The sequence below is a fragment of the Balaenoptera musculus genome, chromosome 16 (genome assembly GCF_009873245.2).
Source record: "Balaenoptera musculus isolate JJ_BM4_2016_0621 chromosome 16, mBalMus1.pri.v3, whole genome shotgun sequence".
NCBI classification, from domain to species: domain Eukaryota; kingdom Metazoa; phylum Chordata; class Mammalia; order Artiodactyla; family Balaenopteridae; genus Balaenoptera; species Balaenoptera musculus.
The window spans coordinates 62201656-62226845 of NC_045800.1; the positions used below are offsets into that span (position 1 = coordinate 62201656).

General features: G+C 52.8%; 1 protein-coding gene across 1 annotated transcript in view; it reads left to right on the plus strand.

The window, feature by feature from the left end:
• Positions 1 to 17: 17 nt before the first annotated feature.
• ASCC1 (activating signal cointegrator 1 complex subunit 1) overlaps positions 18 to 25190 on the plus strand; it is a 181940-nt gene continuing 156767 nt past the window's right edge. The window contains exons 1-5 of the mRNA XM_036828958.1: positions 18 to 108; positions 1713 to 1898; positions 13515 to 13684; positions 16570 to 16759; positions 17441 to 17705. The gene's annotated coding sequence lies outside the window, so the exon portion shown is untranslated. The remainder of the gene's footprint in view (positions 109 to 1712; positions 1899 to 13514; positions 13685 to 16569; positions 16760 to 17440; positions 17706 to 25190) is intronic.

Below are 25190 nucleotides of genomic sequence, written 5' to 3' on the forward strand. Positions count from 1 at the left end.
CCCATACCACAAGGAGTTTTGGTGGCAAGCCTGAATGCCCCCTCGCCCCAGCTGACAGCCACTTCAGTCACAAGTGTTGTTCCAGGGCTGACTCCATCCCTGCAACGGGTAAGAGGCTCAATTAGGCCAGGACCCTGGGGTCCCTGACACCAGTCCAGGGTGGGCAGCCCGGGCCACGATCACAGCCCCCACCTCCCCTTGGTCCTGCTCCCTCCCTTCCATCCCTCTGATTCCATCAGGCCTGCTGTGAGCCCAGCAGATTTCCCTCTCCCCAGCCCGGCAGAGCTCCAGCCCACCCTGGCCCAGAGCAAGGGAAAAGTTCTCCGAGTTTCTTTCTGTCTCTGGTTGCACAGCCTTCCCAGCCACCCTCCTCCCCCAGAGGGCTGGAGAAGTTCGAAATGTGGCAGCCCGAGTAGGGCTTTACGTGAATGGAGCAGCAGATCTGCCCGGGCCTCCCAGAGACAGGGCCCAGCAGCCCTGACTGGTGGCCCCAGGCCCCTCCTGCTGCCGCTCCAGCCAAAGACAGGCAGGCTGCCCGGTGGTGCCACTGCAGCCCGGGAGCTCATTGGCTGCCCCCACCCGGGTCACCGCGGCCTGCCCAGCCCGGTCTGCGAGCTGCCACTTGTTGGCTGCAGTTGGCAGGGGCGTTGCCAGCCGCCCCCATTAACCCACCCGAACCCCCTGCCCTCGGCTGTGTGGCTCCATGAGCCAAAAGGGGTGGGACAGACGCCGTCGACTGTTTGCTGCAAAAAAGAGCCTTTGACAAGCGTCCCCACCCACTGTCAGGTGGCAAAACAAGCGCCTAGTCCATCCAGGCTCCTGGGATCAGCCAGCTTATCTCCTTGTCCCAGGCCGCCCCCAGGTCTCGAGAAGGGAACTGCTCCAAGGGGCAAGGAACACACACCCCAGCCCGACTGTAACCTCATCCCTGCCCCGAGTTCCCTGGGCAGGGTCACAGACAGATTCGGGTAAATAGACTGTTGACAACAGTGTCGGCTCTGGAGCAGCTCAGAATCCTTACCAAAGGTCACACCATGTGATTTGAGCAAGTCTGCCCATTTCCCAGAGCAGGAAACTGAGGCCCGAGGTAGGGAAGGTGATGCCCAAGGGTCTCCATGAAGCTGTGCATATCTTTGGGGTCTATGTGGCAGAGCAATCATTCTGAAAACATTTGCTGTCCTCGAGGGGATCAAACCCACTCGTGCCAAGTAGAGTGGCAGGAGTCCTGAGTTCAGAAGGGTGGGAAAGGGGGGAAAGACCACACTAAGGAAATGGACTTAATCTGAGGGGCTGGAGCCGGGGCCGGGCTGCCCTTATGAGCCATGCACTCTCTCTCCCGGCAATGACAAAGGTGTCCACCCTGCTATGCAGGGCGGCTTCCCTGAGCTGGAGTCACACCCCAGAGGCAGCGTGGTGGATCAGTTGGGTGTCAGTGTGGACCCCACAGCCCAGCTGCCTCCTGGGCTGATCCACGTACTGGCTGGGTGGCCTTGGGTGTGTCACTTAAGCTCCCTCTGTCTCAGTGGCCTCATCTTCAAAATGCAGGTAATAAAACCACCTACCTCATTGGGTTATTTTGAGGAGTAAAAGTTATCACATATACACAGTTTAAAAAAATCAGTCCGGTACATAGGAAGCTCCATTTAAGTGTTGTTATTCATTCTCAGTCAAAGATTAACTGAGCTCTAACTGGGTGTCAAATCCCACTCCAGACACCGAAACCACAAAGGCGGCTGAGATTCGGGCTGCCCTGGAGGAACTACCGGCCGGGTAGGTGAACCGGTGTTCAGCAGACCCCAGTGGGCAGAGGACTGTGATGGCAACAAACCTGGGAGCGTGGAGGTGCGAGCGGCTCTGGCTGGGGACTCTCGGTAGAGAAACTGGCATCTATGAAGGAGGTGAGAGTTTGGGCAGAGCCTCGGGTGGGGTGAGTACTCTGGCTAGAGGGGACAGTGTGGGCAAAGTCCTGAAGCTGGGTAAGTACAGGAGGGACTGCATTCAGGGAACAATGCATATGCCAGGTCCCCAATCTATGATTGTCATCTCGCCAGTCACACCCAGTGGCCTTGGGCAGAGAAAGAACTTCACTGGGAATGAATGAACAAGAGACCCTGAGCCTCCCGAATCCTGGCTGTCCCCTGTCCACTCTGTTCAGCATTCAGCAAGCGTGTCTGAGCCTTTCTTGGTGCTGGGCCCTGCCCTCAGGGAGACAGCCCTGTAAGGCCAGCCATGCGGGAGGCGAGCAGGGGAGTAGGCACAGAGGTTGGCAAAGCTGGAGGCCTAGGCCGTGGCATTCACACTGTCACCCCTGTCCCCCCTGACCCTCATGGAGGGATGTTTCACCAGGAACAGAGCCCAGGCTTCCTGTTACTTCCAATAGCCCCACAGCTGTTTGGGCAGGAAATAAAGGTCCAGGGCCCAGACAGGACAAGGGGTGCGAGGGGCATCTCTAGGACCCCCAGGGCCAGACAGCCCTCCCAGAGCCCAGGAGTTGGGGCTTTGCTTGGGAGAAGAGTGGGGAGTCTGACTGCCACACCTTGTTTACCCCATTCTCCCCTTTCCCTTCATTAATTTAGTCTAAACGAAGTCCCAGGGAGGGCCTGGCTGCCTTCTGTAGCTCTGACTCGGGCTGGAGTTTTCCTTGGGGAGGACGGGGTACAGTTCTCCGGTGGAGCTGGTACTCGTACAGCCAAGAGGTCAGGCTTAGGGCCTTCAGGGACTCTGGTCAGCACTCCCACTACCTTAACTGGATGGATTGTTGCCATTTTTCTGATGGACACAGTGAAGGGGCCCAAGAGACTGGCACCCAAACAGTGCAGGAGGATGCTGACGATCTCTTTACAGATGAGGGAAGTGGAGGCCAGGAGGATGGCCTGCCTGTGTTCCCGCAGCCTGGGCCTGCCCTGCCCTCTCACTGAAGGTGCTCGTGCAGTTCTTGGAAGAAGGCTTCACAGCCTGAAGAGGCAAGGGCCTGTCTGGGGCCTGTCCACTTGTTCAGTGCTGCAGCCCTGGGGCCTGCACACAGTGGGGCCTCCATGAACACTGCTGAGGAAGAAAGGGGCACCCCCCAGCACTGAGACACCTTTCTGATGGCCACTCTTGGCTGTCCTTCCGCAGCTTTCTCCACCTCGCATACCCTGCCCAGCGTCACCCTGTAGGTAGCTTTGTAGCCATAAACCCACATGCAGGACCAGGGACACTTCTGCCAAACTTCACAGGGCTCCAGTGAGGACCAGCATCCAGCTGGGTGGATAGCATATGTGAACCAGGCTCCTGTGAGATAAGCACTGAGTGAGGCCTCTCCCTTTTCCCCACCTCATGGGGGAAGCAGAGTCCTGCTGAAAATGCCCACCACTTCTCCTCTCCCTGAGGGGGGGATGGCTGTACCAGGGGCTAGTATGAGAATCATAAACAGTGCTCATCCTCGAGGGGACCTCTGACCGCTGTCCAAAGTGTTCCCCACCCCTAATGGGTGGAAGAGGATGTGTTCTCCAGTGCTCAGGCCGGTGCCAGTTGGCACCACCCACGCCTGGACACAGACCCAGTTCTGTCCCTGGGCTGCCCCAGTGCTGCCCTGGCCACAGGCCTCAGGGTCACCGCTGGCAGGCTTTGCTACCTGCTGGTCACCAACCCAGGGCCCCGGGTGCTGAGGATGGCATCCTGGGCCCCGTGTGTCAGACAGCCTCCCACAGTGCCACACGGGTAGCAACTGTTTCCATGGCGTTCAGGCTGTGAGCCCCAGGCTCACACAGCATGGGGGTGGTGGTTCTTGGGGCCATTTCTCTTGGGACTGCAAGGGGCCTCAGTCTCCTTCTGGTCCCTTCTCAGCACTGAAGCACTGGGCTCAGAGTCCAGAGATCAGATTTCAAGCCTCGGCTGTAAAGGACATTTGTATCATATTTCATTTGTATCATTTAAAAATTTTTGTTACAATTAGCATCATTCCACAGACCTCACCTATTGAGTCCTTAATGTCAGCCTCTGTCACCTGTGGAACCTATGGGCTGCTAGCCTGACTGGGGTGGGCTTTGTACAAACAGGGCCTCACCCCGGGGCCCCAGGACTTGAGCCTGGGGTTCACGCAGCGGGGCGGGATTCAGGCCGTGGGATGGAGTTGTGTGACCCACATCTGTTTGTATTATTAGCTCAGGAGCTGGCAGGCCGGGGCGGTAACACAATTCGAGGAACTGTTGACTCCGCTCTGGCCCCTCCCCATGCCTGCTGTCGTGAGAGCCAGAGAAGACAGCGTGAGGACTGCACGTCCCTCCAGGGCACTGCTGATGTCAGCGTTGGCGGGGGCCTCCCCAGGGGCCTTGGGTGACCCCGGGTCAGCTGCCTGGCCTCTGGCATCCTCCTGTACCCGTTCGTGCAGTCCCAGCTTCTGCGGTCCTGGCGTCCCCTCCTCCTCCTGCCCTCCCTCCCCTCCCCGCCCCTCTCTGACTTCAGCAGGGAAGGTGATGGGGTGGGGTGGGGGTAACCCTCCCTGTTCGGTAGGCTGGGAAGAATGACTGCCCCAGACCCCCAGGATGAGGAAGAAAGTTTTCCCTCTTTCCTGCCTTCCTCATACATTCCTACCTCCTCTTTCTGTCATTGGTGCCTGCAGGTGCCAGCATCCCGGGGATAAGCTAAGGAAAGCCTGGGCCTTGGCCAGGTGCCCCAGACTGTGGCTCCAGGAAAGGACCTGGCTTCCTGGCTAGGTGCCCAGCTCTGCACCCCAGGTAGGGGGACCTTGAGACGATCTCCCAAGATCCGTGTCCCATGGGATTCTCAGGCCCGTCCTGCAGGCTGTCGGGGGGCACATGAGATGAGGTCATGGAAGTCCTTCACAAGCCCAGAAGTGCCCCACAAGGTTAGCTGTGGCGTAGGTTTTGGTCCTGTAACTTCCCTGAGACAGGACCAGGGGCCTGTGGGCCCACTGAACTCTGTAACAAAGGCTGAGACAGACCTCAGTGTCAGCACGAACCAGGAGTTTGAGAATTTAGTAGGCGGTGCCAAGTGCTGGGCTTGGGGTCTAATTCTGGGCTACCTAGAGAGGGAAACAAGGACACCTTTGCCATCGAGGCACAAATAATAAGAGTGTTAGAAACGGCAGGCACCCCAAAGAAGGGTCTCATACTGTGTCCCCCTGAGCCCTTGGGCCCCCGGGGGTGTGAGGGTGAAGGTGAGAGGGGGCCAGCAGCCCTGCCCTGCTGTTTAGTGTTTCAATCACCCACTAAACAACAAACGTTTAGTGCAGTTGGAACTTTGATTGGAGAAGAGTTTCTACTACAAAAATACATATTGAAAAACCAGAGACCTCATCTAACCCCACAATTTCACCAATGAGGAAACTGAGGCCCAGAAAAGAGAAGTGGTTTGCCTCAGGCTGCCCAGCTCAGTTGTGTCAGAGCTGCTGCCTAGGCCACTCACTCCTGGTCTGTGGAAAAGAGCCAACACCCCGAGGATGAGGAGGACAATGGCAAAGCGGGGTCCCCCCATCAAGGTCTGGGCCTCAGCCACAGCTCCTTTAATATGACACCTGAGGTGAGGCCTCAGGGCCCGGAGCCGTGTTGACCAGATGCTGATCTGGGCTGGAGAGGAGGGCAAAGGCCCACTTCCCCGACCAGCTGAGAGCTCTGTGGGCTGTCAGCCCCAGCAAGTCCTCTCCAACTAACCAACTACCCCAGCCCCAGCTTTCCAGCCTGCCACCCACTGCCCCAGGCATTCTCTCAGAGTCCTTACTGCAAGTAGCTGGGGCAGGCAGACAGGTGCCCCTCTCCCCCATTTTACAGTAGACTGAGGCACCCGGCGGCAAGTGGGCCCGGAACCCGAGCCTCCCCAGTGCCAACCCTGTGCTCTCGTCATTACCTCCTGCTCTTCCCAGTGTCTTTCCCCAGCACCCCTCCTCCCCCAACACCGGCTCTGCTCACCCTTGCACTCAGCCCTGTGCTGACTGGCCCAACCTTCCCCTCGTTGGCTTTAGCAAGGAGAGGCACCCCGACCAAGGTGCTGCCCAGGTCTCTCAGCCCGTGCAGAGCTCCTGGCCTTTCGCACAGCCCAGGCGCAGTCCCTCCCCTCGGAGGTGGACTTCTGTTCACCATCCCCTGACTGCAGAGAGGGCTCGGGCCAGGAACTTGGTCCTCCAGCCATGACTGGGTGGGACTAGGCCAGGACATCCAAACAAGTTCCCAACACCTGCCCTTTCCCCAAGATACAGACCATAACTCAGTGCCAGGGCAACCAACAGTCTCGGCTTACCCAGGACTCTCCTGCTTGGCACTGAAGGTCCCAGGAAATTCCTCATACCTGAGCAAGCTGGGACAACTGGTCACCCTACTCAGCACACACATACCCAGGGTCTTTGTGCCTTCCCCGTCCCCCACTGAGCAGGGTTTTTCTTCATTCTGTACCCCTGGTCTCCACTGAGGCTAATGAGTGGGACCATGGTCAGTCCACTCAGACTGGGCTGGGGCCTAGCACAGGCCCAGAGTCTGCTAAGGTGAGCAGAGGGTCCACAACCTATTGGAGGTGTCCTGCCCCAGGCCCTGTGAGAGAAATAGCAGAGGGAGCCCACGAAAAGCCTGGTGGGATCCTGGGCCTTGATCCCAGCCCAGCTTTATCCTCAGGCTGGGGGGCAGGCCACTCTGGGGTGACCCCGGGCGGGGCAGCCCTAGAGCTGGAGCCAGGCAGGGCCTGCCTGGGGCTCACTGAGGCGGCCTCTACCTGTCTAGGCTTGAGGTGAGTCATTTCCTCCCCCAGCTGGTATGAGGCTGGGAGGGGGAGGGAGGGGATGCCATCTAAAAATAGCAGGGCTCAGCCTTAGACATACCCAAAGAGCTTCTCCTGGGGCAGGGGAGGAGGAGCTGAAACCAGCTATGGCCCCAGCCAGATGCCTGCACTGGGCGGAGGAGGAGGATGGCCCTGAGACCCCCGCCCCCACCCCTTCCCAGGCTCAGCTAGGGCACTGAGGTGGGGAGGAAGCATCTGAAAGGCTGAGACACAAGGAGTGTCGGGGTGGGGTAGGAGCTTGAGGAGAAGAGAGGCCTCAAGCAGACAGGGCCTGGGAAGGGCCGGGGGGTCTGTGACTCGGCAGGCTTGGCCCTGGCTGGGGCTGGCAGAGACAGCAGCAACTGGATCACCAGCCTGGGTTTCCCTCCACATCATCACCACAGGACCACGTTCACACCCCACCCCTACCCACAACAGAGACGCACTCGGAGACACACAGACACAGCTGGCCCGTGTGAGTCACTTCCCTCCTAAGAGGACTCGTCCCCCGGCTAAGCGGGACTCAACTTCTCTGGTCAGCAGCATAGACTGAGGACCCACTGTGTGCTTGAGCCACACCCTGGGAGACAAGGTAGCAATAATCATGACTGTCCCTGGCCTTGGGGACACCTTAAGAGGCCCACTCAGGAAGGGGCAGGACAACACACAGAGCAGAAACACAACAGGCAGGGAGGGCCCTGTGTGGTGGGACAATCTGGAGTCAGGTTTAAATCCTGGCGCTGCCATTTTCTAGCAGACAAGTTATTCGACCTCTCCCTGCCTCGGTTTTCTCATCTGTAAAATGGGTGTCATATAAGGCCTCCGTCACATGTCAAATACAGTATTGTCTATAAAGTCCCCCAGCAAACAGACCTCTTTCCATTAAAGCTCATGGCATGAGGCTATCAACTTAAAAAAAAGACACTACAGATTTCAGTACACATTTCTAACCCAAAGACCAAGATGATAATATTCCACCTGTGATAGGTTAAGGTGAGGAGCAGTGAAATTAAAAAAACTGCATTTTACAACAATAGCAATGGCCACTGTTATGAACGCTTCATATTTACCTCATTATCTCTTATCCTCACAACAGCCTCATACAGCAGGCATTACTGTCCCCATTTTATGTGTGGAAAAGTGGAGGCCCAAAGACAGTAAGTAACTTGTTCCATCCACATCATACAGGTAGCAAACGGTAGAGACCAGGTTTGGACCCACTCTTTTTTTTTTTGGCTGTGCCATGTGGCTTGTGGGATCTTAGTTCCCGACCAGGAAGTGAACCCAAGCCCTTGGCAGTGAGAGTGCAGAGTCCTAACCGCTGGACCGCCAGGGAATTCCCTGGACCCACTCTGAGTCCACATTTCTTGTGCCTCATGGGGTGTAAGTGGGGGTCTGTTACGTCTAGAGTTGGCTGAAGGTACACTGATCTCTGACTTTTGGGGGAGGGGGCCCTTGGACACTAGCCTGGGGTGACTAGACTATGCCAAGCCTTTGGGGGCTGCCTTCTTCTGTCTTACCTCCCTCACCCTGAGCCCTCACCTAGAAACACAGGGTGTACTCTGCCCTCTCTCGGGGTTACCACTTTCACTCCTTACAGTAGCCCAGCAAGGGAAATGCCACGACTCCCACTTGACAGAAAGGGCAGACAGATCAAAGGGATCATGAACCTTTGGTGGTCACAGAGCTGGGGGTGGCAGAGTCTAGACCTAGTGCTCTCCCCTTGAACTCCTAGGCTGAGGCTCTGTCCCCGAACCCCAGCTGTCTGATGTTGGGGAGGGGCAGGAATTCCTCTGCTCTCCCAGGCTCCTTACACCTTCCCCAAACCATCCCTGTTCCCGCTTGCTGGACTGCACGTAAAACCCAAACCTTGCATCAGTCGGTGGCCCCTGGCTCCAGTAAGAGCCTTTTTTTGTGTCTGTGGGCTTTCCCCACCCTTGTCTGAGTCATCCTCTGCTAGTTCCAGGAGACTGGAGAGAGGAGGCCTCTTATCCGGACAGTACAGATGGAGAGACTGAGGCAGGAAGTGACTTACTGCAATGAGTCAGGGGCCAGAGCTGGCAACAGTCCTGGCTGGGAGGCCACAGGTGTAGCTGGCAGGGCCTGAGGTGCCACATACTCGAAAAAGAGTTTTTGATGCCGTGTAGTAGGCACAAATATCAAGAGATATTGTAGGCCCTGGGCGAGGAGAGGAGGAGTGATATGGCAGAAAAGATGAACATGATATAGGAAAGAAAACAAAAACAAAACCCAGAAGCCCAGTCTTGCCCGTTACAGACACTCTGAGCTCAGCTGGGCGTGTAGCTCAATTTTCTCCTCTATAAAAATCATCATGGTTATCATTTATTGGGTGAGTCCTAATGATCGCTGCGGCTTAACACTTTATAGACACTGTCTTATTTAATTCCTACTACAATCCAGTGAGGTTGTACTATCATCAACCCCATTCGACAGATGACTTATCTGAAGCTCAGAGAGGTTAAGCAACTTCCCCCAAGCCACAGCGCTTGTTCCAGCAAGCATAGGACAACAAATTTAGGGGCTGACTTAGAATAGCTCTCCAAATCCAGTGGGGCAGATGGGCCCCCGCGCGTGCGGCGCCCACGGGGAGCTGCCCAGGCGTGTGGGCGGGTTCGCACCAGGAACTCGCGTGTCTGTCAGCACAGTGCGGCGGTGGAGGGACCAGCGCGGAGGAGAACACCAACAGCCCGGGGATAATGAGCCAGGGCTTCCGGGAGGCAGGGGGGATTCGAGCAAGCCTGCCCGGGCCGTGCGCCCGCGCGTGCCCACGCGTGTGCTCAGGGCGCTGGGCCGAGCCAGTGCCGGCGGCGGCGTAGAGGGCTTCCAGCGCGGCACCCCACCTGGAGCCCAGCACAGGTGGCCGAGAGAGCAGGGAGCCGGGAGGGGGTTAAGTGCTGCTGGCGGCTCCCGCCAGCGCCCTCCCCTCCGCCCCAGTCCCCGCCCCGCACGGGCCCAGCCGCACGTTGCCGGCGATTGCCTCATCAGGCCGCTGCAGCTGGCGGCCTCCCGCACGTGGCGCACACTGCACACCCAGCGCACCGGGCTGCCCCCGGCCTTGTTCCCCCCCCCTCCCCCGGCCCAGACCACCGCCAGACTGAGTCCCCAGCGGCCCATTCACCCGGCAGGTGCCGGAGCCTCGTCCCAGACACCTTTGATGGCTGCCCTTTGCTCCGTCTGGTCCGAGCGGACAAATGAGGGAAATTGAGTAAGCCAGTTTAGCAAGGCCGGAAACTCCTGGCCACTTTGTTACGCATGATTTTATAACAACTTTTCGGGGCGGGAGGGGGTGGCGCAGGGAGAATTTCTAGAGTGAAGATGATGGGGAACTCATGCAGGTCTCGGGGGCTGTGAGTATCCTCCAGGCTGGCCTTACTGGCCTGTACCTCCCAGGCCAGGCACAGTGCTTGACACTCGTGGGTGCTCCACAAATTCTCTTTAAAGTGCATTTTCTCACCCTCCTCCTGCTTTTGAGTGGCTGCCAGAAAGAACGCCCAGGTGAGAGACGGTGGGGTTTAGGGCTGGAGCCGAAGGCCGGCAATTGGGGCCTTAGGTTCTGCCTTTGGCATGGGTTTGCTGTTTCACTTGGGCAAATGCCTTGATCTCTCTGGGCCACATTTCTCAGGGGGACTCAGTAATAAGGTAACATGCCTGGCCCTAAAGCTCAGGACAGGCTTTGAACTCCTAGCAAGCAGGAAAAGGAACCTTCCATTTGAAGCAGAGATTTCCTCTTGAACATTAATATTCTCCTGGGTCTTTCTAGGCAGGAGCCCTCAGTATTCTGTGTCTAGACTCAGTGACATGAGTGGCTCTGTTGCTTAGAGAATCAAGTCCAAATTCGTTGGCTTGGTATTCAAGGCTTTCTCTCGTGAATTTCACCCAGCCTATCTAGCCTCACTGCAACTACACCCCTACACTGTAGCCTTAGGAGGAATCTCAGACTTCCCCAAACATACCACACACACATACAGCTGTGCCCTTGCTCACGTTGTTCCCTCCGCCCAGACTGCTCTTCCCTACACTCCTCGAATGATTGGCTCCTTCTCATATAGATCTCCGTTGAAATGTCCCCACCCCAGAGAGGTCTTTCTCAAGTGCCCAGTGAAGCAGGGGCCCTGTTATTCCCTCTAGAGCTACCTGTTTCTTCCCTCCTTAACTCTTACCGCGTCTTGGGATTAGAAGTTTATCTCTCCACTGGACTGAAAGGTCTGTGAGGGAGAGACCATGTCCATTTTCTTTCTTTCTTTTTTTTTTAAATTTATTAATTAATTTATTTACTTTTGGCTGCCTTGGGTCTTCGTTGCTGCGTGCGGGCTTTCTCTAGTTGCGGCGAGGGGGGCTACTCTTTGTTGCGGTGCGTGGGCTTTTCACTGCGGTGGCTTCTCTCGTTGCAGAGCACGGGCTCTAGAGCGCGGGGGCTTCAGTAGATGTGGCGCGTGGGCTCAGTAGTTGTGGCTTGTGGGCTCTAGAGCACAGGCTCAGTAGTTGTGGCACATGGGCTTAGTTGCCCCGCGGCATGTGGGATCTTCCCGGGCCAGGGCTCGAACCCGTGTCCCCTGCATTGGCAGGCAGATTCTTAACCACTGCACCACCGGGGAAGTCCACCATGTCCATTTTCTTCATCTCCATATACCCAGCACTGATCAAGGTGCCTGGCACATAGTAAGAGGTTAATAAATATTTATGGAAAGGAAGAAAGGATGGATGATTGATTAGCAAAAACATTGAGAATAGCCTAAATGTCCATCAGTAGGGGACTGCTGTTGCAAATGATGGTACAGCCATACGGTGGATACTACGCAGCCATTAGATCAATATATACCCACATGGAAGAGTGTTCCTGATGCCTTGAGAAGTGAAGAAAGGAAGTCAGTCCCTTTCTAATTAAAAATATCAGGAGTCAGAGCATGTATATAGATAAAGGCATAGATATGTCTGTAAACATAAGAAAATGTCAAGACGGCATACATCAACCTAAGTACCACTGAGGAGCAGGATATAGACATTGTCACAGTTTATTATGTATCTAGAGCCTTGCTTAGACATCATCTCCTCTGAGAGTCCTCTCTTATCCTTCCTTTGTGTTGGAGGGGCTGCCTTGGAGCACGCAGCCAGGTGCTCCGAGGCAAGGCCTGACGCTTCCTCCTCGGCGTTCAGTCCAGAGGCCATGAGTGTGTGCGGGCAGCTGGGACGGGGGACAGCAGCTCCTCTGCGTGCGTGCGTTTGTCCACGCGTGCAGGTGAAAGAAGAGCTGGTGAGGACAATGACCATAGCAGGACTGACACCAGGCAGCGCATCTCGACCTGCCAGGTGACATCACTGCAGGCGGCCTTGGGCTATCAGAAGAGCCAAAATGTGACAGGAAGCCTGGCCTTCATGCAGGGGGGGCCCAGCCGGCTCAGTTCCAGATTTGGAACAGTCAGCCTCGGCTGTGGGAGGTGCACAGGGCAGCTTCTCACTGCCCGCCGGGTGCCTCGGAGTCGAGAAGTGTTAGATGCAGCTTGATGAGAGCAAAAGCCCTTCTGCGGCCTGCCCACTTGTCCCTGTCTGTCCCACAGTGGCTCCCACGAGGCCTGGAACAACACAGTTCAGACCAACTGGGCCAGGGGAGAGGAAGGAAGAGTGGCAAAGGGCTCAGGGTCAGATGTCTGAGTTTCTGTTCCCACGGGTGCCTCTCATTATGCTTGTCAGGAAGCGGAAAAGAGTGCAGACCTTCGCCTTCACTTTGTTTCGCATCTCAACCCAGTCTCTCTTCCCCTGCCTGTCTCAGAAAAGGTTCCCCACCTGGAAAATCACGGGGTGGTGAGGGGTGGACCCTCCATCTGGAGTCACCTAGTTTCCAGCGGTTTCAGGTCCGCACCTACCAGCCAGCCGTGTGACCCTGGACGACTGGCTTTGCCCCTCTGTGCCTCGGTTTCCCTAGTAAACTAGGTAACACATGGCAAGTGTTTAGAAGTGGGCCTCATACATGTAGGTGTAGCTGTTATCTACATGTGTTTGCTATTATCTGTCTGGCTGGGGTAATAACAGTACCTACTTCACTGAGCTGTTGTGAGGATTAAATTAGATAATGCGTGTCAGGTGCTTGGTATGTTAAGCGTTTACTTGTTTTACCAAAGATAACAAGATGGGAGTACAGATCTTGGTCCTGGAGATGCAGCGGGCGGGGGGTGGGGATTAGCGTGGTGGCTGCTAGTGACTTCCTGGGAACTGCGTGCAGGCCCTTCAGTGGCCCAGGCAGCCACGTTGGTTCGTGGTGTTACCGGGCTGGGTGTTGCTGAGTTGTCCGGTTAGTCAACTGCCCGCTCCCTCAAACCCATTTAAACCAGCTCCATCTGGCCTAGCTTTCCCAACACACCATCCTGGCAGCTTTCACGGGCCCAGAGCACTGGGCAAAGTGTCAGGCCTGCTGCAAAATATGTTGGAACTTTATCTGACCCCTGGCTCCCATCCCATCCAGAAATACATTGGCTGGAACTTGCAGGCAAGCTGGAGCAAGCCTGGGGGCTGGAGGAGAAGGCAGTTCTGAATCACAAACCAGATATTCCCCCCACACCCTCCATCCTTGTTGGCCCCCCTTTTTATTTGCACGGTTCTATGGATTAATGCTGTTCCTAGTTATGAAGCAGTTTTTAAAACTGAAGGCTTAATCCTGAGCCCTGGATTTGCAGAGAAGGGAAAGAAAGAAGACCGTGCCCCCCAAACTCAGGGAAGTTCACTGCAGAATTTTCCTCTTTTCCTTCTTTCAGTGTTGCTTTGCAGCAGCCTTTTGGGAGGCCAGGATGACCCTCTGGGCCGCCATCTGGAACTCCCCAGAAAGAGCCTGTGACAATGGCAGCACTGGCAACCACGCCAGACTGGCACCCGGCCAGCAGTGGAGGAGGCAGTGCTCAGTCTGGGAGTCTCCACCCCGGTCAAGGTCGGTCGTGCTACCCTCCCCACCCAGCTCCCTTTGGCGACTCCCCCCAGGGAGGTCCCAGGCAAGTGTAGCAGGTCCCCAGACCAAACAGGTCTTCCTGCAGGTACTCCTCAAAAGGCCACTGTCTTAGAATAGAAGGAATTCCAGGAGTGCCCCACCCCAAGCATGCATTTGAGCTTTCATAGAGCCAGCTTGCTAGCCAAAGAAAACGAGAAAAAGAAACATTAATGTGTGGGGCCTGAAGGATTCTAGATGTTAAGTTAATTTTCAGCTCCAAAATTTCCCATTACACAAGTCATACTGTCAAGACCCTAAGCCTCACAGATTTGGAGTTCATTAGATTCAGAATTTTTGAAAAATCAGCCTGGTCAAATTAGAGTACCGACTGGATATGAGATGATATTATGGAACAACTGGTTTTCTCAGATGTGAGAATCACCGTGTGATTATATAGAACAGCTTATTCCTAGGAAATTCATGCTGAAATATTTGGAGCTGAAACATCATGATGCCAGCAACTTCGTTTCAAGTGGTTCACCAAAAAAACTTGATGCAGATAAAGCAAATGTGGCAAAAGGGTTAACAATCATTGCATCTAGGTGGAGGGTATGTAGGTGTTTATTGTGCCATTCTTGCAACTTTTCTATTTGTTTGAAGAATTTCTCCATAAAAAAAGGGAAATAGGGGGCTTCCCTGGTGGCGGAGTGGTTGAGAATCTGCCTGCTAATGCACTGGACACGGGTTCGAGCCCTGGTCTGGGAAGATCCCACATGCCGCAGAGCAACTAGGCCCGTGAGCCACAACTACTGAGCCTGCGCATCTGGAGCCTGTGCTCCGCAACAAGAGAGGCCACAATAGTGAGAGGCCCATGCACCGCGATGAAGAGTGGCTCCCGCTTGCCACAACTAGAGAAAGCCTTAGCACAGAAACGAAGACCCAACATAGCAATCAATCAATCAATCAATCAGTCAATCTTAAAAAAAAGGGAAACATTTAAATAAAATAAGCTATTCACATGCAAAACAAGACAATACAGAATTCAGCCTGCTCTAGCTGAATTTCACCTCTTCTCTGAGGATAGAAGTAGTAAAAACAAGATGGTGTCCAGGATTGCAGAGTTGAGCCAACCAAAGAGAACCAATTATTTTTAAAGAGTTTATTAAGTACTTGTCTGGAAACAGTACTGGTCGTTAAAAATCCTTTTAGTTCATGGCCAGAGAAGGACTCATTTTGGAAAATGGGGGAGTCCAGCCCTTTTAGCTTATTGGCACCAGATTTAACACAAGTCAAGAAACATCTTTTTTTTTTAATATATATTTATCTATCTGGTTGCGCTGGGTGTTAGTTGTGGCACACGGGCTCCTAGCTGCGGCATGCATGCGGGATCTAGTTCCCTGACCAGGGATGGACCCCCGGGCTCCCTGCATTGGGAGTGCAGAGTCTTATTCAGTACGCCACCAGGGAAGTCCCTCAAGAAACACATCTTGAAGACTTACTATGAGCATAGCCCTGATATGTCACCAAAGGTGTTTTTCCCCTGCCTATAATCTGGTATTGAGTACAAGGTAGCCGCACTTTCTCATTGTGGTTGTCGTGGGCTGAACGGTGTCCCCCACAAAACTCCTGTGTTGAAGTCTTAACCCTTAGTACCTCAGAATGTGACCTTATTCAAGAAGAGGGTAATTGCAGATGTCTTTAGTTGAGATGAGGTCAATAGGGTGGACTCTATCCAGTCTGACTGGTGTCCTTATAAAAAGGGGAAATTTGGGCGCACGGAGAGAGCCACATATACACAGGAAGAACACCATGTGAAGATAAAGGCAGAGATTGGAGTGCTGCTTCTACAAGCCAAGGAAAGCCAAAGATTGCCAGCAAACCATCAGAAGCTAGGAGTAAGGCACGGAATAGATTCTTCTTCACAGCCTTCAGAGGGAATCAACGCTATTGATACCTTTAGACTTCTAGCCTCCAGCACTGTGAGACAATACATTTCTGTAATTGGCCACCCAGTTTGTGGTAATTTGTGGTAGGCTGTTATGGCAGCCCTAACCAACCAACGCAGCGGTAAAATGAACATGCCATAAAATTTGCTGTATTAACCATTTTAAAAGTGTGCAGTTCAGTGAATTAAGGGTATTCACATTATTGGGCCGCCATTTTTTTATTTTTTATTTTTAGCTAGGGAAAAACCCAAGACTGTGGGAAAGTTGGAAGCCCAAGTTCCATATCTGCTTCTGCTTAGCTGAGTGACCTGTTTCATCATGTGTGCAGTGAAGAGACAGGCGGATGACTTCCTGCTCTGATGCTATCATTGCCCATGTGGAGAAATTATAATAGAAATAATAGCTCACAGCTTATTGAGCAATTATTGTGTTCCAGGACCATGCTAAGGGCTTTACGAGGATTATCTCTCTTAGTAATCACAATAACTTAATCAGGGAGGTATCATTAGTCCCATTTTACAGATGGGGAAATTGAGCCTCAAAAAGATTAAGTGCTCGATTTTGGCAGCCCTGGGATTTGAATGAAGCTCATAACCACTGTGCATACTGCCTTCTAGCTCTTTTGGCTGCACTAGCCTAGGAGGAAATTAAAAGCATAAGGTACTGATCAGATTGAAACATAGTTTATGTTTATGCCAAATCAGCCAACTTTGCACACACTGTCACACACCAACCCAGCTCTCTCATGTCCCCGTGTTCTTGGGGAGGGACTCTGAAGAGTCCAAGAATTCTAAATTCAAACTTGACTTTCGAGGTCGTTCTGAAAGTTTATATATGGAGGTAGGAAAATAAAACATTTTATTTGACAGCTTCTTAGCTTGACTTGTACATTTTGGATAGCTAGACATGTGGTATATGGGTTTCCATTTGTGCTCTTTCCAGTGCCCCGAAGGATAGAGACAGCCCCGTTACCATGGTTCCCCTGAGCCAACAGATCTCCAGTGGCCTCCCAGTGGCAGCCGGAGCTTGCGACTCTCTCAGAGTCAAAGGGAGAAGCCATAACCTCTGAGCATGGACCAGGCCAGGATCTGCCCTCCAGCAGTTTCACCTGTTTCCATCAAGGGGCAGGAAGGTACGTTGCTACAGCGTGGGGCGAAGCCCAGCTCACCCACAGGGCCTGACTCGATGCTCCACCGCTGCAGAGCCTGCTTCTGCGTGACGCACACCCACCTTCTCAGCCCAGGTCTGCCTCGGTTCTCTAATCACATTTGTTTTCTATATCCCTCTAAAAAAACACCTCTCTGTTTCCCAGAATAGAAAAGGCTAGAGCAGGTTCGCTGGCCAAGGAGAAGGAAAGACAAGGTCGAAGAGACAAGACAGAAAGGGTCCTGGAGAAGACAACAGGGTGGAGGGGAACACAGGGAGAGGGCCGGGGGCCCTCAGCCTCCGGGGGCAAGCGAGAGAGCAGGAGAAGATGAGTAAGCTGGAGGGCTCGGCGTGGCAGACTGGGCCTGCTGGGAAGAGCAGCTGTGCCTGATGGAAGGAGCGGGTGGGGGGAGGTGGGCAGCTTAGCGAGGCCCCCGCGGCGGCCTCTTGGGTGGACTGCAGCCCCACCGCAGAGCCCAAATGGAAACACTGACTCCAGCTTGAGGGTTGACTGAGGAGATGAGAGGAGGTGGAGAGTGGCTAAAAAGCCCAAGTTTGGCTGTCGCCCCGTTCAAAGCCCTTTCTTCCACAACACCCTGCAGCTGTGACCACATTGATGGGCTTCCAAAGCACGATGGTAACCTGTTCCCCGTGCCCCTCACGGCAGGCCAGGCAGTTGTGAAACCCATTTCGCCAGCGAGGATATGAGAAGTGGACAGGTGATGTGCCTCACTCAAGGTCACATGGCCAGGAAGGTGTGAACATAAGGTGAGGCCAGCAGCCGGACGTGGGAAAGGAAAACCAATGGCCAGATTCCAGAGAGGATACACAGCCCTCATCATCACCACCCTCAGAGCTCCCACTCACTGAGCACTTCCTGGTTGCCTGTGCTCTCGCCCAACCCCCTGAGCCTATGGGAAAAGGCCTATAAGGTAATTATAATCCCCATTCTACAGATGAGGTGTCTGATGTCCAGCGAGGTTAAGTCCATTGTCCAAGGTCACACAGCTGCAAGTGATGAGATTGACAGCCCAGGTCAGAGGGCAGAGTGTGTGCTGGCCTGGTCCACAAGTGTGAGCCTCTGCTATGAGTACACATGAGAAAAACCCACAGAGAACACGTGTGCGAGACAGAGGGCCTGATTCCAAGCAGCGGGGAACAGCTGTGTTGGCAGGAGGGGGTGAGAATGTGTGTGTGAGCACAGCTTTGACAGCAGCCAACAGCGCGTGGGAGTGTGTTGACAGCAGGGTGTGGGATGGCAGCGCCATCGCCATGTGTGTTTCTGCTGGCAGCGGAATGTTCTGGTCTGTGTTGATAAACAACAGTTTGGGCAGGCGCGAGGCTGGAGCAGGGACAGAAGAGAAGCACTGGGGGTGGGTAAAGGCGGGAGGGAGGGGGCGTGCCCGGGGTGATGGTGACCCAAGCCTGCAGCTCCCAGAACGAGGGTCCGCAGGGTGGCGGCTGTCGTTTCGTCGGTTGACCTCATTGGGTGCGCTGGGTGTGGATCCCTCTGCAAACCACCTGATGCCCATAAACATGAAAAACAGGAGCGGGGGACACACTGTGAGGAAAAGAGTGTGCTTCCCGGGTTGGTAGTTGCACCGATGGAGGTTTAATCAACAGCTGAGGCCAGTGCAAACATATCACGATTTCTGTGGCTAGGCAAATTCCTCAAAAGTCAGCTTCTTGGAAAAGGGGCACCCCCGAGACCATCCCGGGTCATGACTGTAATCGGAGCCCCTGCATCTCACCCTCGCCTCCTGGCAGACACAGGTGTAGGCCTGCAAGCAAGGGCATCTCAGGCTGGGAGTCACTGCATGAGAGACTTCCCGGGGCTCGGCCCCGACGCCATCACTGCCCCGGCAGGTCCTCCCGTCAGAATGCCGCCTCTGCTTGCTCCGTCTCCATTAGCTGAACTGTGTGCTACCTCCAAGAGCCTAGGTATTCCTCACCTCCTCCTGGATGCCTTGCAAACCATCCGGAGGGCCTTAGAACTGCCTCTTTCAGAACCCCAACTGCTCTTGTTGCCAGGGCCTCTCACACAGGCCTCACCAGGTGGATGTTGCCTAAACATCTGCTCTGTACGGGGCACTGAACTGGGCAAAAACAGGGGGCTATGAAGACCCCTGAAGCCCCTGTAGCTGCCCTCAGGAATCTTACAGCTCAGGTGGAGTGCACAGAGGGAAAAAACAGGAATGAGGGTGTGAAAGGCTGAGTGAGGGCTCACAGTAAATGTGGTGGGAGATCAACAAAGAGAGCCAGCACCCCTGATCTGGAAGGGGGTGCAGTTAACACACAGGGGTGAGGGGGTAGCCCTGCCCAGGTTGTTTCAGCTCCTCAAGTTCAGGGATCTTCTGAAGCCAACACATGGTATCTGCTGAATCAACGCCTGGGGTTCCATGATTGAAAGCATCCCAACCACCCTCTGAAATCGTTGTTTGGGAACTGGAGGCTCCGCCACAGCCCCCTGCCCTCCGCAGGGTTGGGGGAAGGAAGCTCTGGCCTGGCCATGTGAGTGGGGGAGGCTGACGCCGCTCTTCCCTGGTCTGCTGACTGCCGCCTTCCTGCCAAGGGCCTGTTACTCCCCAGGGTTGGTTATCTGTACCCGACTTGCTGCCACGTCCTGGCCCTTCTTGTCCTCCAAAGTTCCCAGCTCCTGATCACCCCAGAGGCCAGGGCAGAGAGAAACAGCTTACACTGAGGCTCCTGATGGATGATCACAGACACATTCGCCCTCCTTGTCTCAGAATGTTCTCTTGTAGAAGTTCAGCAAAACCATGCCCCTCAGTTCTCCTCATGCAGCCCTGTCAAGAGACAGACCTGCTTTCCTCCATACACCCAAATGGAGTTATTCTTGGCTTTAATTTTTTAACAGGACCAACCTTACCAAACACAGTGGCTGGCTGCATCTGTGTTTCCACTTGAGCAATGTCAGAAGGGCCCTTACCCCCAGACATCTTCCCCACTGGCCCATGGAGGTTTCTGAAGTTGCATTATTAGTCCGATATTCAGGAGACCTTATAAAACTATGATTCGTGTGTACTTAAAAATGGTTAAAATGATAAATTTTATGTTATGTGTATTGTACCATGAAAAAAAATTTTGGAAGGATGTGCTCTAAACTGTCAACAGCACTATTTTCTAGATGATAGAAATTTGGGTAATTTTGGGACTTCTCTGGTGGTCCAGTGGGTAAGACTCCGCACTCCTGATGCAGGGGGCCTGGGTTCGGTCCCTGATCGGGGAACTAGATCCCACGTGCATGCCGCAACTAAGAAGCCCGCATGCCACAACTAAGACCTGGCACAGCCTAAATAAATAAATATTTTTTTAAAGTGAACCTATGGCATTTAAAAAAAAAATTGGGTAATTTTACATTCATTTTTATACTTTTCTATATTATTTGATATTTTTAAACAACTGGGCATATCCTATTTGTCTAATTAGAAAGGAAGATAGGGCTTCCCTGGTGGCGCAGTGGTTAAGAATCCGCCTGCCAATGCAGGGGACACGGGTTCGAGCCCTAGTCCGGGAAGAGCCCACATGCCACGGAGCAACTAAGCCCGTGCGCCACAACTACTGAGCCTGCGCTCTAGAGCCTGTGAGCCACAACTACTGAGCCCATGTGCCACAACTACTGAAGCACACGCGCCGTGCTCCACAACAAGAGAAGCCACCGCAATGAGAAGCCCGTGCACCACAACCAGAGAAAAGCCTGTGTGCAGCAACAGACCCAGTGCAGCCAAAAATAAAATAAATAATATTTTTTTAAAGAAAGGAAGATAATACCCTCTTTGTTTTGAGAAATAAATACTATGACTTTCAAAAAAAAAAAATACAATTCATCCCCTGGAGAGGCAACACCTTAAGTTAGTATGTGTCTAACTTTTCAGATCAGGGAGTTTTGAAAAGGATCCACTAGAGAGGATTGAAGAAATGCAGGTTCCCTGGCTCAGGTGGCCAAGCAGCCCCAGTGGTTCTGAGAACAGCCAGGCCTTCAACTCCCAGCCTTGGAGATGTGTCCTGGGAGCTGCCAGAGCAGTGGGAAGGGAAGGGGGCGAACTAATGCCTTGCCACCCTGACCTGCTGTTGCTGACACTCCCTCACAAGGCAGGGCCAAGACAAGGTGTTCCCAGTTCCTTTAAGTGGGAGCCTCCACATGCCTTTCCTTGTTTAATAGATGCTTTGGGGAAACATGCACCCAATCTCTGGGCCTGGATGAGGCCTGGAGAGGTCATTCAGTCCATCCTCCTGCCTCTAGGCAGCACTGGCATGATCCCAGCTGGGCAAGCCTTTGTCTTGTTTTGAGGACTTGGGAAGCTGGGCATTCCAGACCCTTCCTTGGTCAGTCATTCTCATGTCTAAACATTTCTAGCCAGGAAGTCCTTCATCATGTCTAATCCAAACTCTCTACTCCATGAGTTGCCATCCTGTGGCTCTTGTAGTTCTGGTTGGAGACAGAAAAATGCCTCTTGCTTCCCTGCCTTCTCCAGGTCACTAGACCCTTGAATCAGGACCAAAATCCTAACTGGCTGTGTGACCCTAAGCAAGTCACTACTACTCTTTGAGCTTCAGTTTCATCACCTGTAAAATGGGGCCAATGACGTCCATAGTGCAGGAACTGAGAGATTGAATGAGACTGCAGATGCAAATGCATGGAAGAGGCATACAACTTGCTGTTAACGTGAGGCTATAATTATTATTTATAATAATAACCACCCATCCTGGCTGAACCATTGTACAAAATCATTTCCACTGTGGTGGTACACAGGGTAATTTTAGGTGATACAAGAACAAGTATTTTAAATTAAAATTTAATGTGTGTTAGAAAAAAATGAAACTGGCACATCAAATCCAGGATTTCACAAATATTATTGCTTAGAACAAGGGCAAGTTAAAACAACAACAATAACAACAACAACAACTGAACATTGTTTTAAAGAAAAACTATTAAGTAAATAATACTCTGTGTAGCACAAGGTTAGGGCAGAAATCATAACGGTGGTTTGAGAAATGCTGGCTGAGTGGAGACAGCAAAGTGGGGAAAGGAGGCTGGTTCTTGAGAGTGGGCAAGAGTGGCAGAGTCTGGGGAGGGCTGAGAAGGGATGTCCCAGAGGACAGGAGGAGACACCTGTTGAGCAGATGTTGAGCATCCTGCCCACAGATGCAGCCCTTTCTGGGTTCTGGAACAGTCTGTCTCCCCCAGAGCTGGGCTGTTACCAACTCCAGCAAGGCTGGTGGGCAGGCAGGGTTAGGATTTCCTGCCCATATTCATGGTCCCCAAGGCTCAGTGCCCCCTCTGCCTCCAGCTCTCCCCTCCAGGGGGAATTGGACAACTCAAACCCCACCCTTGAATCCCTCCTGCAACATCGCCCATCCATGGTTTGCGAGCCTGCGGTGTGGAACTCAGCCAGTGACTGGGAAACCACAACTTCCCAAACGGACCCCCCTCTTCCACGCTCAATGTGGGGTTCGGCAAAGAGGCCCTGGCAAAAAGGTTCCTCTGAGACCCACTGTGTGCCAGGTCCCTCTCTGGGCACCAGGGACACAGAGTGAAAGAAGCCCCTGCCTTCCAGGAACTCATAGCCAAGCCAGGAAGACCCGCCTCTCACAGCCATTTCAGCTGTGATGGAGCTGGGTCTAAGACTCAGAGGTTTTGGAGGAAACAGTCCCCTCTGCCTGGGGGTCCTCAGCCTCCCAGCACCAGACATTCTATTGGAAGAGGACACCACCTCCCTTTGCCCCAGGGAAGAGGCTCCAGGCCCCTCATTTATCTTCCATCTCCCAGGCCCAGGACTGAGCATTGTAATGCTTCCTCTTGACCTGGGGTTTTTCAAGCCCCGGGGGTCTGTATATGGATGGGTTCTCTGGAGCTTGAGAGCTCTCTATGAGACAATAAAATGTTTGTGTTTTCATTTTGGAATAATCTAAAAAAAATCAATATAAACATATTCTATATCATCTGGATGCCTGGCTTACAGCCGATTATGTGAGCACAAAATTTTGGTATCTACCTTTGCACTGATGTTTATGGAAAGCAGTCTTTTTTCTTTTTAAAGTAGAAGCTACATACAGAAAAATATACAAAGCTGAAGTATAGAGCTGGATGAATTTTCACAAAGAGAACACATCTGTGAAACCAACACTCAGATCAAGAAACACAATATTATTACTGTCCCCTGGACACCCTCCTTAAGACCTTCCACGCTCCCCAGAGGTAACCACTATCCTGACTTCTTTGAACTTGATATAAGTGGGTCATATAGAATGACTCTTTGGTCCCTGGCCTCTTTCTCTCAACCTGATACCCATGAATTTCATCCACGTTGTTGGCGTATAGCCGTAGTTGACAGTGGTTAGCTTCTAATCCAGCGTTTCTCAAAGTGGGATTTTCAGAAGTGGTTCTGGAGGGTCTATGACTCTACCATTTGGAGAAAAGCAAATGTGGGTACCTGCTGGTTCAGAAGGGTATTGAAACAGCCAACTGCAGGGCACACAGTCCTGTCCTGGGCATTCACTCCACAGCCTAGGTCCTGCCGCAGTCCTCCTGACTTGCGGTTTCCCCATGCATCAGGCTCGCCCAGGCCTCTAGGTCTTTGAAGATGTTGTTCCTTCTGCCTGGGACTCCCTTCCCTTGCTCATCTGCCTGGCAAAGGCCTACATGTCTTGTGGCCTCTGAAAGGCTGCCTCCTCTGTGAGGTCTCCCCTGGCTTTGCTGAGCAGGCTTGGGCACCCCTTCTCTTGTGAGCCTCTGTGTTCTGTCCAGGTTGTCCCTGCAGCATTTATTCACACTGTGCGGTCCTTGCAGATCTGTCTCCCTGTTAGACTGTGGGCTTCTTCTTCTTCTTTTTCTTTTTAATTGAAGTATAGTTGATTTACAATGTTGTGTTAGTTTCTGGTATACAACAAAGTGATTCAGTTATTCATACATATACATATTCTTTTCCACTATGGTTTATTATAGGATATTAAATACAGTTCCCTGTGCTATACAGTAGGATCTTGTTGTTTATCTATTTTATATATAGTAGTTTGTATCTGCTAATCCCAAACTCCTAATTTATCCCTCCCCACCCTTTCCCCTTTGGTAACTGTAAGTTTGTTAGTTCTACGTCTGTGAGTCTGTTTTTGTTTTGTAAATAAGTTCACTTGTATCATTTTTTTAGATTCCACATATAAGTGCTATCATATGATATTTGTCTTTCTCTTTCTGATTTACTTCACTTAGTATGATAATCTCTAGGTCCATCCATGTTGCTGCAAATGGCATTATTTCATTCTTTTTAATGGCTGAGCAGTATTCCATTGTGTCTATATACCACATCTTTAACCATTCATCTGTCAATGGACGTTTAGGTTGCTTCCTTGTCTTGGCTATTGTAAATAGTGCTGCAGTGAACATTAGGGTGCATGTCTTTTCAAATTAGAGTTTTCTCCAGATATATGTCCAGGAGTGGGACTGCTAGATCATATGGTAACTCTATTTTTAGGGTTTTTAAAAAATTTATTTATTTTATTTATTTATTTTTGGCTGCGTTGGGTTCGTTGCTGCGTGCGGGCTTTCTCTAGTTGTGACTAGTGGGGCTACTCTTCGTTGCAGTGTGCGGTCTTCTCATTGTGGTGGCTTCTCGTTGTGGAGCACGGACTCTAGCCGCGTGGGCTTCAGTAGTTGTGGCTCGTGGGCTTCAGTAGTTGTGGTTCACGGGCTCTAGAGCACAGGCTCAGTAGTTGTGGTGCACGGGCTTAGTTGCTGCTCTGCGGCATGTGGGATCCTCCCAGACCAGGGCTCGAACCCCAGTCCCCTGAATTGGCAGGAGGATTCTTAACCACTGCACCACCATGGAACCCCTATTTTTAGTTTTTTAAGGAACCTCCATACTATTTTCCATGGTGGCTTCACTAATTTACATCCTAGACTGTGGGCTTCTTGAGAAAGGGAGTGTGGAGTGATGCTGGATTCACTCTCAGAATGACCAAGGAGGCACTTACTGCACCCCCCACCCCCAGAGCTATCAGAGGCAGGGGCGGGGTTCTCTGTGCTGTTTCACCTGCCTTGTTAAATATGCGGTTCAGGTGGCCCCAGCATCCCTGTATCATGAGCAAGGGTGGACAGCATCAGAACTGTGGCATGGGGCTTCCTTGGACAAGCTACCACGCCAGGAAATTAAAGGTCTGGAGAGCCCTGCTTGGACCCAACGCCAGGCCCTAGGGCCCAAGGGTGAGATACTTTACCAGGCAGGCATCAGTTTTCTCATCCGTAAAATGGGGACAATGAACCTGGTCACCTTCCTCTTTCCTGGGTAGAGTATGAGGTTAATGAATGCCCAAGGCTGGACGTGACTGTACTGAAGACGGAGTGCAAGCTGCCCGGAGGCAAGGTAATGGCCTCGGTGACCCTTGGTTCTCTCTTCCTGCCT